The 14,788-nt window shown below is 37.4% G+C and overlaps 1 pseudogene; it reads right to left on the minus strand.

Annotated features, from left to right (window-relative positions):
* Positions 1–10,812, minus strand: part of LOC147577466 (non-histone chromosomal protein HMG-14 pseudogene) — a 30,107-nt pseudogene extending 19,295 nt beyond the window's left edge.
* Positions 10,813–14,788: the final 3,976 nt, after the last annotated feature.

Consider the following 14,788-nt stretch of genomic DNA (forward strand, 5'->3'; position numbering starts at 1 on the left):
AAAGAAATTTTTGTTGTTTCTTCACTTTTGCCTAAATTGGATTAATAAATTTTTGCATTTTTGGCAATAGAAATGGAATTAACTCAGCTTTCTGATGCAAATTTTGCAAAGAGCATCTCTGTAATATATGAAATGCAGATTGATCCCGCGTCTTGGAAAGAATGTTAGTAGAGCTAATGAACAGGTTGCTATGTATCTACAGAAGACAGATTTTTTTTGAGGTCACAAAGTCTGGAGCTGAAAAGAGCCAACAGGAATCAGCTGAGTGGCCACAGCTGTTGAACCAGGGACAGACCAGGTGTATATTGAATGAGAACGGAACTGCCACTAATACATGGATACTTGCTTCACCCACACATGGTAGGAAAGATTGGCATGGTTATTGCTGAAACCTGTCCTGGGATATTGATTTAGGAAGCCTGCAGGTTTTCTGAAAGCTTTACCAAATTTCCACCAAGTGCACTGAAGTTCATTGAATCTATTCATCCTAGTCTAGCTTTTCCCAGACAGATAGTCCCTTGTTCACCATCTCAGTGGCCTAGGGATACACCAGCTTCTGCTGCTAAGGCTCACTTTATAACAATCTATGTCCATGAAAAGTCTAGCCAGAGAGATTAAAAAATAGAGGAAATATTTATTCAATTTCTTTCAAGTCTGCTGCCTCATTTCTTGCCGACTGAATAATTTTGGGTGTTTGGCATGTGGACTAATGTAAAAGGACAAACCAGGAGGAGTCCCAAGCCAGTCATGTATGCATAAACCCTGGGAGCAGGGTTTCTTGACCCTAGTTGCAAAGAATTCCCTGGGGAGCTTTTAAATACTCCTGGCATGGCCTCAGCATGGCCAATTAAGTCACAGTCTCTGAGGGTGTGTTCTGGGCACTGGGATTGTTCTAGTTCCCAAGAAGATTCCAATTTGCAGCCAGGTTTGAGGACAATAGCTGTTTTCTAAAGTGATTTAGAGGCGATGAAAAGCACCTTAGTGATCATCTAATACAATATATGAAACAGATCAAACTAGCTCTGGTTAATCTGGACGGGAGCATTCCAGACTTCTGCCCGTTTGCCCTCCTGCAAGGATCAAGGAGGCAACAATTCAGGTTATTGAGTGAAAATAATTATGGAGTTACATGCTTATTATTACCAAAGTGAGAATATAAAATCAGACAATTTAGTGACTGGTCTAAAGTAACACAGCCTATAAAAGATCAGCCATGCCTCCTGACTTCCATTCTGGTGCTCATTTCACTTTTCGATGTTGCTTTAGGCCATGTTAACATGAACTAAGTGGGTTTTATCCCTTCAAAAAACTTCTAGCATTGTAACTATGGGAAATTTGACAGCATTGAGCTCAAGCACTTTGTAAACGAGGACTAACTTTGTATTACATTTCCAGTATTTGTAAAAATTGACGTTTTTATTCTGGATTTATTTCTGCCTAGGTCTGAATTAAGTTGCAAGACATACTGTAGTCTCTAATCCTGTGGGAGATTCTCGCCATTTTTTTTTTTTAGAGTTAGTAATTATTTAAAAGGTCGTTTGCACCCGTGGCCGTTCTTTTCCCACCTTGTAGGTGCCGAGGTGGAAAGGGCCAATGTCTGTGGTCATTGCAGAAGAAAGGGTGAGAATCCTAGGCTGAGGAAAAGCAAATGAGATGATGGAGCCAAATGTGAACTAAGGCAGCTGCCAGGGGTTTCTGTGATGAGCAAATGGACTCTTTTTTTTATGTAGCCTCTATTCACATTTTTATGTTTGATTTTGTCCTTTGATTGTAATGACAGGTTGTGGTTACATATTATTAGAGATGAATACTAAAGAAGTGACTAAATAAAAGGGCAAGAAATTGAGGATGATTTGTGTCATCCCAGCAGGGAGGGAAGGCAGACAACAATATCATTTTTTTCTTTCTCAGTCTCAGATGCTGCATGTACCTTACCCGCACCTTCTGAAATAACCTTAGAATCTTTGCTTTATTCTGTGGTGCTTTGGTGCTGCTGTCCGTCCAAGGATCGATCAGCAACTATGGCTGGTGGAGGGCTAATGCAGCTCTGCAACCCTGAGGCTATTGAACATATTTATCCATCCATGATAGATACATTTTATGGGCATGCTGTGGCACTTATTACTCCATTTCTGAAGTTCTTCTCTCAAAGCCTTCATTCCTTCCCAGGATTCAGCCACAACTGAATCCCTTCTCAGGAGAGAAAACTAATTAGTTTTTACGTCTTGGGAATACTGTGTCTATCGAGACTAATTTGTGGTCGGGAGAGGAATTCTAGAAGTCTTCTGGAATTGGATATTAGAGGCTAAATCTTGTATATAGATACATTATCTAGGTCTCTGTAATAGATTTACTCTCAAATTTCAGATATATTCTTATCTTTGAGATACCTATATTTTGCATATACCAGGGGGGAAACTTTTTCCCATGGGAACCAGGAGTCACACACAGGAATGTTCACAGCAGTGAGGTTTATGATAGTGAGATTAGATTGAGAACAATCTAAAATTCCTTCGAGAGGAGAATCATGAAACTGAGATATAAAGATACAATCAAGTGCTATATGACAGCAACAGTGAAAACTATCACTATTTGCAATTAATAATCTTGGACAAAAGTCCAACAATATCGTGCATGAACTCATATGCACCACTCTGGAAGTATCAATGCATATGACCACTTAGGGAAATAATTTATTATCTCCTACTGTTGGAGATGTAATAAAGATTGTGGAGTGTTTACTATGTTCCAGCTATTTTCCTAACTGTACAAATACTATCTGTAAAGTTGTGAGGTATGTACCGCAATCTCAATCACTTTATATATGAAGGAACTGACACAGAGAGGTTGGGTACCTTGACCAAGATCAAAACCATCTAACTGGTACACCCAGCATTGAATTCAGGCAGTCCAATTTCAGAGTTCATCTTCCTAACTGTTGTGTTATGCTGACCCTTCTAACTAGTAAATCCAGTAATTTCACTTATCGACATACCCCATAGTAAAATTTTGCTCACAGTGTAAAGAGATAAGCATGCTTACAGCAATTATGTTGATAACAAAAAAATTAAAAATAAAAACCCTAAAAATCCATCGATAAGAGAAATGATGAATAATTGAGATGTAGTCATACAGAATAATAGTATAAAATAATGAAAATGAACTAACTGTATCATGCAAATCAATATCAAAATAACATTGAGTGCCAAAGCAAGGGCAGAAAATATATATCATATATAAGTGTATATGTTCAAATACACACAAAATCAACACGTATTTACGTGAGCATTAAGACTAAAGTTTGCACATCACGTTGCCACAGAAAACAGTGGCCAATAATTGTTTGAAAGAAATGTTCTACTTCACTGGAATTTTTTTAAAAATGCAAAATTAAACACATAGAGTAATATAAATTTTGTCTTTGCTTCTTGAATTGGGAAAATCCTGCGTGTTTGCAAGCGTAATTTTTAATGAGATAATTTGAAAATGTATATTAAAGGTCTTTTCGTGAATTTTCAAGAACAATTTTTTGTAAAAAGTTTGTGTGAAAAATTAGAGATGTACGCAATTTTTTTGAAATATTTATATTTCAAATATTTATACAATGAAAAACTGGAAATAAAGTATATTAGTTTATATTAGTTTTCGTGAATTTTCAAAAACAATTTTTTGTAAAAAGTTTGTGTGAAAAATTAGAGATGTACGCAATTTTTTTGAAATATTTATATTTCAAATATTTATACAATGAAAAACTGGAAATAAAGTATATTAGTTTACTAAGGTTGCCCTAAGAAATGATCAGATTGGGTGCCTGAAAAACAAAATTGTCTGAAACTTCTGGAAGCTAGTCCAAAATCAAGATGTCAGCATGTGTGGTTTTCTCTGAGGTCTGTCCCGTTGACTTGCAGATATGCAGATTGCTGCCTTCTCACTGTGTCCTCAATGGTCATCCTTCAGTCCATGTGGTCTGTGTCCTAATCTCCACTTCTTATAAAAGCACAAGTCACATGGGGCGTCTGGGTGGCTCCATGGGTTAAGCTCCTGACTTCATCAGGTCATGATCTCACCATCTTATAGTTTGTGAGTTCCAGCCCCTCATGTGGCTCTCTGTTGTCAGCAAAGAGCCTGCTTCAGCTCTCTCTCTCTCTCTCTCTGCCTCTCCCCCACTTGCACTGTCTCTCTTTCTCAAAAATAATAAAATAAACATTAAAAAAAATCTTAAAAAAAGGACACAAGTCATATTGAATTAGGGTCCACACGAAGGATCCCATTTTAACTTAGTTACCTTTTTAAAGGTTCTATTTTCAAATACAGTCACATTCTGAGGTACTGGGGGGTAGGCTTTTGACTATGAATTTGGAGGGGACACAGTTCAGTCCAAAAAGTAAATGTTAAATAATCCAAATTGACGTAATATAAAATAATCTAATATAATGTAGCTAATAAAGAAATAAAAGGCATTAGAAGTTTCCTGAGTGACATGGAACAATGCACATGATATATGAGGTGAAAATATACAAAATATGAATATATGTATACTGCAACTTTGTTTAAAAAGACTATACAACAGAAAGATTAACAGAAGTTATGTCTAAGTAGCATCTTGGTTCTTTTTTCTTGTATATATTCAAGGTTATCTATAATGCATATTATTCTATAATCAGAAGAGTTTCTAATTTACTACATGGAGAGGATTACACATGAAAAGCAAGCATTGAGTAACATGCTCTGATTACATGTGTTCGTTTATTAATTCAGCTGATATGTATTGATTGGCCATTTTATGCCTGGCAATCAGGATGGGAGTGGAGGATTTGGAGGATACACAATTATTCCTTCTAATGTTAAATGTTTATGCATCTATATAGCTGTCACCTAGGTTTGCAAATTTGTGACTCAGAATAAAACTCACACTTCAGAATTTTTTAGGGCAAGTCATCAAATTTTATCATGAACCTGAAGTACGGGAGATAGACATGTGGGAGGATACAAAACAGTAGAGGAGGTTTGTGATGACTTTCTTGAAACATGTGAAAGAATCCCATGTGGAAAAGCATGTGATTTGCAGGATTATTTTAGGGAATGGAGCTAGGACAAATGGGTAGAAGTTTGATCCCATATATGGAAAAAAATCCTAAAAAGGTAATGTTCTAAAAATATCATAGCTTCTCTTAGGAGGTGGTGAGTTTACTGTCATGATAGTGTTAAAGTTTAGTTTGCACTGGCACTTTACTAAAGTTTAGTAGAATTTTCCATGATAATGGAAATACTCTATGCTTCTACTGTCCAATATGGAAGCCACTAGCCACATGTATCAGCTTAGGAGCACTTGAAATGTGGCCAATACAAATCAAGAACTGGATATTTATTTTACTTTATTTTCATTAATTTAAATGTAAACATCCATACATGGCTAGTGACTCCTTATTGGACAGTGCAAGTCTAGCAGACCTCTTGGCGGGGGCACAGCTGATTTGAACAGTCAGTGAGTAACACAGATGAAATATGTGACAGTTGCAGGTTTCTTCTAGCCTAAGGTTGTATGCTTTCTTTTTTTTTTTTTGAACTTGAACTTATGGGATAGTTCTTTTCTCTATGGGGCATAATAAAGGAAGTTACTCTGATTGGAAAACTCTGGTAAGCATGCCTTGGATTGTCTGAAGTACCTTAAAAACATGTTTGCCAAATTTGAAAGAGTGGTGAAGAGCAGAGTGTTCAATCTAATGTGAATATCTGGCAGCTGCTGAATGTTTGAGTTGTTCTAATGCAGCTGAAGATGAAAGAAGACAAACATGCTAGACATACAATGCAGTGCAACCACAATTTTGGATCATTTATACAAATCCCAAAGTTATAAATTAGGAAACTTGAGACCCCAACAGTTTGGGTGACAGAACCCTTGTCTACTAGACTCCTATATAAACTTTTAGGAAGCCTCAGAGTTTAAGAGCAAAATCCCAAGCAATTCTAATTTTAAAAATGGTGAATGTCAGAGTGGGCACTGGTCATCTGAGGGTCCATCCATATTCCACGGTGCCACGGCACCCCCTGAAAAAGCACAGGAACCAAGAAGACCCTGTGAACATACCCAGGGTATTAACGCACCTGGTACACTGACAGAGATCAAAGACCTAAGGTTCTAGAGACGTAGCTTGAAACTCCACTTAGTTTAAATAAAATGTGACAAAATATGAAAGAATGAGCAACATGTGGAGGTTAATTTCTATAGACTATCCATGTAACTGAGTAAGCAAGCAGTGACCTGTGTCTTTGACAAGTACCTATAATACGATGGACTTTGAAGAGAGAACCGCAACTTTACGACTAGTTGCCTGGGTTATCACAAGAATTAATGTCAGGAAAGTCAATTCAAAAGTGACCTCCACCACTAAGGTTTTGTCATTTATGTGTCGTCACATTCTTCGTCAGCCTCAGTGTGAGTGACACTAGCTGTCGACCTTTTGCTTTGCACTGAAAGGTCATTAGGAAAAGTCAAGCCTGCTATGTGTCCACGCACTTCTGAAGGCTGCTATTTTCAACATTCCATTCAAAAGGTTATCAAAGAATGGGGAGAAAAAATTAGGTAAAGGCACGGTGAACTTTTCATCTGCAAACCACACTGAGCACTTCCAACTGCCATCTGCTAGCTAGCTGTACAATCTAAAAAGCCTTCCTTTCAATGTAATCCAAAGACCATACCTCATTTCAATAGCAACAGTATGCTACCTTCGCCAATGTGTGACTGTGTATATTTCTATACCTTGTATTTAGAAGGAGAATTTCCTGTTTTTCTAAGCATCCTCTTCCGATGGCTCTTCCACATTGAAGATATCTCAGCGAGCCTCTCAAACTGAACTGCTATGTCTTGAAAAAACGTGACAAATAGGAGTAGTGGGTGCTATAGAGAGGTTAGGAAAAACGCTAGTAGATACGCATCAGAAAACCTCATTGTAATTTGGGGATATGTTTTAGAGCCATGGTTAACCATACGTTAAGAACCATAGATATTACACATATAGGTATTGTGTGTATGAAAAAAATTGTTTCTGATTGGATATTTAAATTACAGAGAGAGGAACAGATAGTGAAATGATAAGTATTCAACTTGTGGATAACAAAAACCCGTGATGTAGTCATACTAAGGCCATTAGTATCAACCTTCGGAAAGTCCTTTTACTTTCATTTCTCTGGGTGAAAAGTGAAAAATCTGCTTCAACCTATTTTACCAAGACAATGGGACAATATGTACATCTATAAATGTCTCCAAGTCCTGATGAGAAAAAATACAATCATGATTATAATTAAAGAAGGAAAAAAAATGTGTTGCTATATACATGCATTGGCATAAATGGAGTTTTGGGTAAAAAGATCATTCAAGATCCTAGTTGGGCAACAGCATCAGCAACCGTACCTGATTTTACAGGTAGAGTATTCTAAAACTCCAAATTCCTAGGTTTAGGAACATGCAGCTTCAAAGGAATAATCTCAACCAAAGACTGTGGGTTAGCTTTTTATGGAAACCTGTAATTTTCTTGAAAGCTGCTACGTTATGAATTATATACAGTAATAAGTATAGGTCTGTGATAATATGTTGTCCTATTTTGGGCTTTAATTTGTACAGCAGTGAGTGTATTTCCATAAAGTGCTCTCTCTATGTGAATATACATACTACATTCAAATGCATCACTGGGAAGATACCTTCTTATATCTATTTTTAAATATTTCTATTGTTTACTAAAGTAACATAGTAAAATGGAAGGAGTATCCTACATAGATTAAGGATGAAATTTATTGCTTCTATATTTCTGGAATTTGCTAGATGTTAGTTTAGGATTAGGTAGCTGGGAAAGCTGTAAGGATGGATTACCACAGAAATGCAGTGTTTTCTTTTTATCATTAAATAGACGCTACTGCAGGCAGTTGGTTTGTTGTTTCTTGGCTCTCCCAGAAAGCCAGAGATTTTTGTGTGCACTCTGTGGGCTAATTCTTAGTCTGACCCTGCTTTTTGATAAGGTGTATTTCCAACTGGTTCTTTGAGAAGGTCATGCACATATTGTCTTGTTGTGAAGTGTAAGGGTTCATCATAAGAGCCCTGTGGCTTTTAATGAGTTTTACCATCAGACAAGTATTTGAATGTTGTTCAGTAGGCTTGTGTCTCATTATTATATTTTGCTTCAAACTTGGATTAAAGGAGAGTTGCAAGAAAGATCCTGGCAAAGCAATGATATTTACTTTGTGTATAAACTCCTGTAGCACATCAAACTCAAAAATAATATCATGTTTGTTAGTAAAAGCTAATTGGATCCCCACATACTTCAAGTGTGTTCCTTTAATTTGGCAATCCCAACATAAATGGAGTGGTTATCAACACGAAAGTGGTCTATTTATCCTGAGATGAGCGAGGGATGGCAGTCAGCAGGAGGGAGGGTGGTTTCTTAGTAATACGCTCTGCTTGGAAGGAGAGATGGAAATACTGTTAAAAAATAATTTGCTTTTCAGAAAATTTAGAAAATATACTTGCCCAGCTTCAGGGATTTAGAGGTATCCAGGGCTGCTGGCAGGCAGGCTGGCTGAGAGAGAATGTAAAACATGGTGGAAAAGCAATGAAAAGTAGTCCTATGTCCCATCTACTGTGACTTCCTTATTCTTTCTTCTTCTCTGGTGGTCTTAAAGTCATCACAAAATGGAGGAGTGAAAAGATGCTCAATTGCTGGAATGCTCTTAATGAGGGGGATTGCTCAAACATCTCCTCAGTCATGTGGTAATGAGGAACTCAAATTAGGCAGAGCCTCTCCGTCTTCATCTATAATACAACAATTTGGTATGCTTGTGCTAGCCCAGACCATTGAAAGCAGCACACTTGGGAAAGAAGAAAGTGACCCAGATCCTAGGATGAAAATACATAGTGAACTTACCTCAGTGGAAGAGTTCTCTTCTCCCTTTACCTCCAGCTGGTTCTGCTACAGACACCTAATGAATCAAGGATTTTTTTTCTTTAGATAACATTATTATTGTTACTGCTAAAATGAAAACAATAACCACCACTGTGACTGCTGCTGATCGTGGTGGTTAATTTTATGTGTCAACTTGACTGAGCCAAGGGATGCCCAGATAGCTGGTTAAACATTGTTTTGGGGTGTGTTCGACAGGGTGTTTTGGGAAAAGATTAGAATTGGAGTAGTGAACTGGCCCTCCCCAATGTGGGTGGGGATCCTATAATCCGTTGAGGGCCTGAAGAGAGCAAAAAGGCAAAGAAAGGTTGAATTCTCTCTCTGACTGACTGCTTGAGCTGGAAAATGATCTTCTGCCCTTGGTGCTCCTGGTTCTCAGGCGTTCAGATTACACCACCGGCTTTTCTGGGTCTCCAGCTGGTAGTGTATATATAGATCCTATTGGTTCTGTTTCTCTGGAGAACTCTAACACAGCTGCCATTTATTAAATAAATGCGCTATTAAGATCTGCATTACAGACTTTGCATGCATCATTTTAACCCTCACTCCAACCCACATATGCAAGTCACCCACATTATAGGTGAGGAAACAGATTCAGAAATGTTAAGCATATACAGCAAGTAAATGCTGGATCCAAATCTGTAGCTGTCAGTGTGGTTCAAATACCCAAGTTTAGTCATCATTGAGTCAATTAGTATATAAGAGGAGCTTACTTACCAGTGTAAGGAATTTCCATTCTATAAATCATATATAGCAAGCTATACGTATAGAGCTCTTTATCTTAATCTCTTGTCTGAGCTTTTTTGTCCCTCCATGGGACAGCCTGGACAGCCCAACATGGGTATCACCAGTCATGGATTCACATGACCACCTAAGTCCCACATTGTTGCTCTGTATTTTTTTTTTCACTTCGTTTTAGTTCCGTTTCTCCCCCAAATTTCTCTTTATAATTAAGAACTTTGGCTTTATACTTTTCTTTTTCACAGGAATGACATACTAGCTCTTATTTAAATATCTTTTAATATGTTTATTTATTCTTTAAAAATTGAGGGCTTATTATATGTTGAGGAAACCAATATACATATGAACTAGTCCAAACCCTTAGGAAACTTGTAGGCTAATGGAACTTAACTACAGAAAAAGAGCTAAATACAATTTAGTGTGATATAAAAATTATAATAGGCACATATCAATAAATTGTTAAACTAGGGTAGAGTTATCGGAGGTTTCTCTCTAGAGGGAAGAGTGACTTATTTGAGCATTGAACACCAAGAATGATTTAATTAAGTGAAGAAAGATGGAGCCTTTCATAATGAGGAGGTAGAATATAAAAGGTACAATTAAAAGAAAACTGCAATTAATTCTGAATGACTAGAATTTATTTTCTTAAATGTTTATTTATTTTTGAGAGAGAGACAGAGAGATAGAGCATGAGTGGTGGGGGAGGCAGAGATAGAGGGAGACACAGAATCTGAAGCAGACTCCAGGTTCTGTCAGCTGTCTCCAGCAGCTGTCAGCACAGAGCTCCATGCAGGGCTCAAATTCATGAACCTCAAGTTCATGACCCGAGCCGGTCAGATGCTTAACCTGCTGAGCCATCCAGGCATCCCTGAATGACTAGGTTCTGGAGTGGTACAAGCATGTGAAGGATATGATTGAAGGAGTATACAGAGAACAAACCATGAAGGACCTTGAAGGTCATAATAAGGAGATGATTTTATCCAGTGGGCATTCCCCAGGCAGTTTTACATACCAATCCAGAAAATGAGTAGTAAGGGCTTGACTTAAGGCAATGAGCAAACCCATCTTGGCCTTGTTGTCTGAACCTGTCAGGAACTTTTAGCACATTACAAGTCGTCATCCCCCAAACTACATGGTAGACTACTAAGTTCTAGCTTAGAAGAAGGGGGGTTCAGTAACAGCACCATTACTGGGGTCTGAGTGTGACCCATGGGTAGTGATTCCCTATAGATACAGTTTTCTTTGTATTCTAAACTCCCCGAGAAGGTTAAAAAGTTGTATCTCCCTAACAATTTGAGTTACTGACACTGATTAAAAACTTCTTGTGAAAAAATAAGGACATTTTAACCTGAAGCAGAAACTTAGTAGTTATTTTTGCCTGTATACATGCATGTGTGCATTCTAATTTCTATCAGACTTGGTCATATCCTTGATCTTTTGCAAAAGCAGAGTGATGAGTCTTACCTTGGGGAAAACCTAGGCTATCTTTCTTGGCCAGTTGATATTGGAATAGCTTTTAGTAGCCTGTCAAGTATGCTGGAAGGTGAATCAATCAACAGTGTATATTTTTTAAGGATATTTTGCTCAGTGCTGTGAAATGCAAAAGCAGAATATTACTAGTGTCTCTACCCTCAAGTTGCTAAAATATAATTGGAGAGAGTTAAAAAAACCCAAATAATTAATAAGATTTTGAGACAATACCATTGTTTTAAACTTGGTAGTATAGGCTATGAAAGCCATTAAAGAGTAGGTCAAGTCAGGATATGCTTGACTAGTGGTGGGAATATATTTAGAAGGAGGTTCTAGCTGAGCAAAAAGGTGAAAATAAGCTTGGATATTGAGAGTGGAAGGGGCTGGGGTGAAGGTGCAGATATCAAGGACCTTTAACTCCAGGCAGAAAATTTAGGTTTTTATTGGATACGTTGTGAATAGAAGAATATATTAATGAAAGCTTTTGGGGGAAGAGGCGAACTTTTGAGGCAGTGTATGGATTCTCACCTATGTGCATCATTGGACTTGGTGACTTTAGTGAAACCTCGCTGTCCTAGCCTGGTTCCCATAGGAAAGCAGAGGCTGAGACCATGGTTTGCATGGAGGTGGTTTATGTTGAGAAGTCACTTTAGGAAGTAGGAGAGGGGACTGGGATGAGGGAACTTGGAAAGGAAGACAAGCCAACGCAGGGTACAGTACAAGCGGGCAGCAGGGGCTCATCAGCCTGAGAGCTTCTGAGGAGCTGTCTCCCAGAATGCTCACCCAAGGGATGGAAGAGGGAACACTGATTTGCAGTGACTCTTTGGGGATTGACTCCCATGTATTTGTGTGAGTGCTTGCTGCTGAATCAGAGAAGCCCAAGAACAGATGCGAGAAATTCAGGTAGAGCTGAAAGTAGTTTATCGTGTTACACTTTCTCAAAGGTGGTGCTCTGAAAAAACTGGAGTTGAAGGTGGGCCGAGAAGACCTGACTCTGAGAAGGGCATGAGGTGTCTGATATATTTATCATTTCAGCCTGGTAGGAGTAAGGCCTGTAAGAATTTTAAACTATTACAAAAGAAATTCTAATTTCTCATTGGCATATTGCCTTTCTAATAACCAGTTAACAAAGTACCTAAAAATCACCTGGGTGTATCTTTCAATACAGAGCAGGTGTTCAGTACGATGCATGGAAGAATTCAGTTCATCGATTCATGTAAATAAGGCACTTCAAAATGCACTGAAAATTATATTCTTCCATATAGTTAGGGTAGCAATGGTGTCAAGGAGTGGAGGAGAGGGCTTCTTATTTTAAAAAATTAATTTATTTTGCTAACATTTATAGAGGGCACCAGGGGTAACGATAGCTTACTGTTAAAACAAATGATTTCAAATGATTTCAAAGTTCTTTCAAAACAAACTAAAACAATTGATTAGTATTTAAAGTAATGTGTGGTTTATTTTTCCTTCTAAAACTAAACCCCTTAACTATCTCTATCTAAAATGTTCTATAATCTGGAGTGACCAGGAATGGCCTCATGTACAAATGGAAATGAAATTTTTAAAAAGCTACTGAAGAGTTATGCAAAGAATTAATAAAAGGATTATTTTATAAAGTTTCTAATCTGCAAATGTTTCTATATTACATACACAATTTAGTTATTTGCAAGTATCATGGTAAAGTGAGATATTTTCAAGATGTAAGGTTCTATCTTTTCCATTTTTCTTTGAATGCTTTCTGTGTAGTGAATACATCAGCAAGCAAAAATTTACTGAATAGCTGCTGTGTTTGCACTTAACACTGTTTGAGTGTCTGTTCCCATCTATGCCTGTACCTTCCCTTACCTGAGGGAGATCATTCACATACTAGGAAGTTCCTAGATGCCAAATTTTAATCTTACAACACAGATCTTTGCCTCAAAAAGCTCCCATCATGCTTTGGAAAATCACCTTCTAGTTCTGGCGTGTTTTGTACAGATCCTCTTCTGTACTGATAGCAGATGCGTAGGTTTTATGAACTACAGAGCCACGTATGTTTTGGGCAGAGAGTAGGCTCTGGGCCCTTGCTTCTCACCTCAATGGGTTATGAAAAACCAATTCTATTAAATTATCTGTCAGCCACAGAGCTTTAAATCTGAGTTGTAACTTCTGAGAAATGTTTGTTGGTTTAAATTCTGCATTATTGTGTGGGTCTGCGAGCTACCAAGATTTCCAGTGCCTATAAATATAAGTAATAACAGATTCTTTTTTCCTTGGAGGTTAATTTTGATTTCAAGTCATTTTAATCCTCATAACAAAAAATGGTTTAATTTTAATAAAGCAATTCATGACAGGCAAAATATCACCAGGGAACCTGCTGAAAACTGATTCCTTTTTGTCACAGATTGTATTTTGTCAGGATTCTGGAGAAATTAGGAAAATGGGGTCAGAGCTGGCCAGTGACTGTTTACGTAGCATTGAAAACTCTTAGTCACTCCGTATAGCATAATTATCTTAAACTTTATACCTCTTTAACAAAATTATATCTTTTCCAGGGCAGGCTTAAATTTTGATGTCAGAAGCCTCATGTTTAAGAAAATTGTTGCTTGGCATATAAGAGGTCAGCCCCCAATTGTAAAGTGTGATGTAACAAACCAGCTTTAAATACAGATCTTCCCTTACCTGCATCCAAATATGTTCATAAAAATTGAATGTTGAAAAGTCAAGTGATAGATAAATAGAATTTAGTTCAAGGATAAAAGCCTTGTAGACCTACTTACCAGTATAGATAGCTTCTATCTTTTATCCTCAAGTTAAACTATGCACTTTTGAGAGAAGCTGTTTCTGTTTCTTTCCAGTACCTTCAGGGAGTTGCTTTTTGCATTATGTCCAAGTTTTAGGGTGGTTTTCTGCAAGGAATTAACCCAATAGGGTCTTAGTTTGTCAATTTGTACAAAGAGGCTCTCTTGCTGATGCATCTTCACAGTTTTTGAATCTTCCTTGAAGTCTCCCTTAATCAGAGTATTTTGTGTTTTGTTGAATATTAACTATTTTCTAGACAAGAACAGTATCATGTTTATCTGCTGCTGTGGCATACAGTGGATGTTCAATATATTTCTTCTGAGTTTAGCTGAAATTAAATAACACTGACTTAAATGTATGTAATAGAGAAAGGATCTACCAGACAAACCGAAGAAGCTTCAAAAATACTAATTGAGGCATTAAACTTATGCCATACTAATTCCACAGCATAACACTATGTATAAGTCTTACCAGTACAAAATCCTCTCAGATGACCAATTTGTAAATTTTGGATCACTTAGTGTCCTTTTTATTTAATGTGATTCCATCTTTTTAAAACTATAATGAAAGAAAATGAAGCATATAATTTTTTCAGGAGTTCAAAAGCCTTTACAAATGAAAGTTGATAGGAAAGGGTTAAGGTAGCCTGTGTGAACTAGAGAAGAGAGACAATGCATCTGAGGCCTCTACCGATTTGGAAAGAAAATTACCCTCTGACTTCATCAGTGCATCCTATGTTATTATTAATGTGTGAGACACGTGAAAACAGAATTTGGGGCCATCAAGAAAAACTGTAGCTTCCTACAATAGTGCTATCAACATGTAGTGGCAAAATTTAGATTTTC

This window comes from Puma concolor, chromosome C2, assembly GCF_028749965.1.
Source record: "Puma concolor isolate L17-30 chromosome C2, mPumCon1.1.hap2, whole genome shotgun sequence".
Classification (NCBI taxonomy): domain Eukaryota; kingdom Metazoa; phylum Chordata; class Mammalia; order Carnivora; family Felidae; genus Puma; species Puma concolor.